Here is a 3,552-nt window from a genome sequence, read left to right as displayed (position 1 = left end):
GCCGGGTTTATCCTCATTATTGTTCGCGGGAGGCTGGACCCGCCGCCTCCGCTGGAGCTCCTGCCCGCCCCCCCCCCTCCCTCCCGCTCTCTCGCCCATGACACGGCACCTCTAACCCGCCGCTTTGTGCGGCGCTGCCCCCGCCGTGCCCGCCCTGCACCGACACCGGCCCGGGGCCGCTCACCTTCCCTCCGCCGGCTGCCGCTGCGGGCGGGTCGGGGATGCCTTCAGCGGGGCCGCTCCATGGGGCTGCGGGGGCGCGGCCGGGGCAGAGCCTGCGCCCGACCCCGCGGCGGTGCCCGGCGGGGCCCTGGCTCCGCGTCCGGGTCCGGGTCCGGCTGCGGGAGCGGGGCGGCGGCGGGGGCGGGCGCGGTGCAGTGATCGGGACTGCCACTGGGGTCAGGGAGCAGGCACCAGGAAACACGGCGGCCACGGCGCGCTGCTCGCACACACACACACACACACACACACACACACACACACACACGCACGGCTCCTCCCGCTGCCTCGCACTTCACCCCCCCGGGCAGGGAGGGAGGGAGGGAGCAGTCGCTGCTGCATTTCCCAAGTGCGGCACGGCTTTCCCCCCGCCGGGCCGGCTGGAGCGGTGGCTGTGCCGCCCATTGGGGTCACCCAGGGGTGCCCCGGGGGAGCGGGGAGGGCAGCGCCGGAGCCCACCGGGACCCCCTTCCCCGCCATCGAGGGGCAGCGCCCGCCTCGCACCCCCAAACACGGCCGGCCCCGCTCCGCGCACCGCCGATCGGCTCTGTCCCTGCCCACACGAATAGCAAAATAAATAAGTAACAACAGCAACAATTAGAAAAAAAAAAAAAAAGTAAAAAAAAAAAAAATCCTCGGAACGGGTTTTCGCATCTTCCGCCGCACCTTTCGTCACTGGGTGTTAATGCGGTGCTCTGCTCCTTTGTAGGTAAGCTCACCTCAGCGGCCAGAAAAACCACACAAACACCACTGCAGGGTTCGCCTTTGAGGCCGAACATTGTCTTAGGGTGACTGGGGCTTTTCTATGGAAAGATAGAATCAGGGAATCACGGAGGTTGCTGTTGTCTTTTTCCTTTTTTTGTCGTCCTCTCCCCTCTCCCCATCCACAGCAATTGTGTCAACAGCCACAACAGTAACAAAGTAAAGATTATAGGTGTTTGCTCTGTTACTTTCAAGACAGCAAATGGAAGGGGAGACTTCCACAAAGGTACACTTACAATGGGAAGGCAAAAAAAGAAATAACGAAGAAAAGAAAAGGAAAAAATCCAAACAATTTTGAATAGTCGAGCAGATAGAAAATAGATAACAGGTCTCTAAGAGTAAATAGTGTCCTATATATCTTAAATAAGTAATCTTTACTCTGGCCAACCTTTAGATATAGATGGCAAGCAGGCAGGTTTTTCTTTGTTACTGAAAACCGTGAGAAGGGTCCCTTGTATTGCCAGGCAGAAATCCACTGGGATGCATTGTTCTGTTTAGAGTCATGGCAAACTAAGAAAAAATGAACCTAAAAAAAGACTAAATGGCAAAAGGTTTTTTCCAAATTTGCCCTTTCAGTCCCTCTTTTTTTTTTTTTACTATTGTCTTTATCCCTTTTAACAGAAGCAAGCACTGTGAACCACCAAAGGAAAATTCCTGTTTCAGACAAAATGGCCCACAGATGAGTCGTCCTCCTAATCAAATCAAAGTAACATTTCCAGGGAAACTTTGCCTGGAATGAAGTCTGAGGCCATAGTTTCACAGGAATTTTTAGCTGACTTATTCTGGCACAGCTGTAAAAAAAGCAGTCCAGCATTCAGCCCACTCCCCGCACTTCTGTCCCTGCACTCACCCTCCTGTGAGAGCTGGGAACCCCACCTGGGACACTGATCCATTCAGCACCAGGGAAAAACATTCTGGTTCAGTGTGAGTCCATATCCTCACTCAATCCACTTCACAACTGCACAAACACTTCTGGAACAAGACAGGGAGTGAGATGAGCAACTGAGGACAGAGAGAGAGCAGGACAGCTTCATTGGTACCACTGCCAACTTCAGCATAGGAACATGGAGGGGCAGGGGAGGTGAGGAGAAGCAGCGAGGTTGACCCTGAACCTGCTGCGTCCCTTCTCCTCAGCTGCAGCAGGACTTTTCCTGTAGTTGTGTCCTTATACATCTGGAGCCCCTGGCACTACAAAAAGGAGTTTCTAGCACAGAGGGAGAAACAAGGTGAAAGCCTGGGTAGGTGGCTGGACTGGGAGTTAGAAAGCTCAAAGACCTTCTCTCTGATACTCTGTGTGGCAAGAGACAGATCGGACATTCCCCCAGTGTTTCAGTGTCTTGGTACTGAAGTGAGCACTTACCTGATCTATTGGTCCTTATACAAAGCAAGCTCTGGGACCTGAAAGTTAGAGGTACGTGGGTACTTGTGTGAATCCAGAGTGGGACCTGACTCTAGGTTCACACTTCTATCACAATACTGAGTGTTCCTCACCACCACCAAGCAGTAATGCAGTCACCAGGAGCACTATTTTTAATATATGACTTGACAAACTCTGATACATTTTCTATTAAGAGCACACAACGAAACTTTTTCCCTTTTTTCAAATTACTTGTTTTCTGTTTCCCCAAGAACAGTGTGCTTTCTGAAGATGCACCAACTTTAGAAATGTGCTGGCCCTGGAGTTGCTAAAAGAAGGAAAAAAATATTTTATTTAAATTGATTAAAGGATTTTCTGAGGAAAGGAGTTACTTTCTCTAATTCACAGGAGCAGCATCAAAATGCAAATACAGAAAAATAAAACATCTATATTTTGGCTGGAATGCGTACTTATTAATACACACTTGACAAGAGGATCTCAGAGATAAATTCAAAAAGTGAAAAAGCAAGTGAGCTGTTTATTGTGAGTGTCACAGGACTGATTTTTCTAGCTGGGTGAAATTCAAAACAGTGAACAAACAGCTTTTGTTTACTTTAGTACTTCCTATTTGTAATATTAAAAGTGTATGTTACACATTAAACCTTAGTCATATTCAGAGTTTGCACTGGATTTTATTTTTTCACTTCTGCAAATCCAAAGTGAGTGTCATCAAATGTACAGATGCAGGAGATGCATGTTAAATATTATAAAACACTATACTATCCCAAAAAGCATACCCATTCTTCAAAATCTATTATGTCATCTCTAATACAGTTCATAGGAACCACTGTCTCCAGTTTCTGCCAAGCACAAGACAGAGCTTTTGAGACACACACAGGGCAATCTGGAGTGAACCACAGACACCCATCTCATTTTACTGTTCAGGAAAAAGCTTCCCTGAGTATCTCTGAAGCAATTCAAGAAAGAATAATTTAAAGTCCACCTCTGAGAACTCATTCCTTAAATAACAGAATTTTTGAGTGGGTTTTTTGAGTGAGAATCTTTTACAAAGAAAGGAGTTAAAAACAAAACAAGCAAACAAACAAAACCCACAAACTGAAGCCAACCAACCAACCAACCAAAACCAAACAATTATCAACCAAACAACCAAACTACTCCCCGATTTTCAAACACGTGCAAACCACACAAGAGGA

The 3,552-nt window shown here is 48.5% G+C and overlaps 1 protein-coding gene across 4 annotated transcripts in view; it reads right to left on the bottom strand.

The window, feature by feature from the left end:
* Nucleotides 1-1,934, bottom strand: part of MPPED2 (metallophosphoesterase domain containing 2) — a 106,723-nt gene extending 104,789 nt beyond the window's left edge. The window contains exon 1 of one of the 4 annotated variants that reach the window (XM_027663361.1): nt 1,832-1,934. The gene's annotated coding sequence lies outside the window, so the exon portion shown is untranslated. Of the gene's footprint in view, nt 1-184; nt 324-885; nt 905-1,831 lie in introns of those variants that run through there. The other 3 variants (XM_027663363.1, XM_027663362.1, XM_027663360.1) reach the window with 3 other exon arrangements.
* Nucleotides 1,935-3,552: the final 1,618 nt, after the last annotated feature.

This window comes from Corapipo altera, unplaced genomic scaffold, assembly GCF_003945725.1.
Source record: "Corapipo altera isolate COAL_440 unplaced genomic scaffold, ASM394572v1 100, whole genome shotgun sequence".
Lineage (NCBI taxonomy): Eukaryota > Metazoa > Chordata > Aves > Passeriformes > Pipridae > Corapipo > Corapipo altera.
This window is presented reverse-complemented; position numbering and strand designations above follow the sequence as displayed.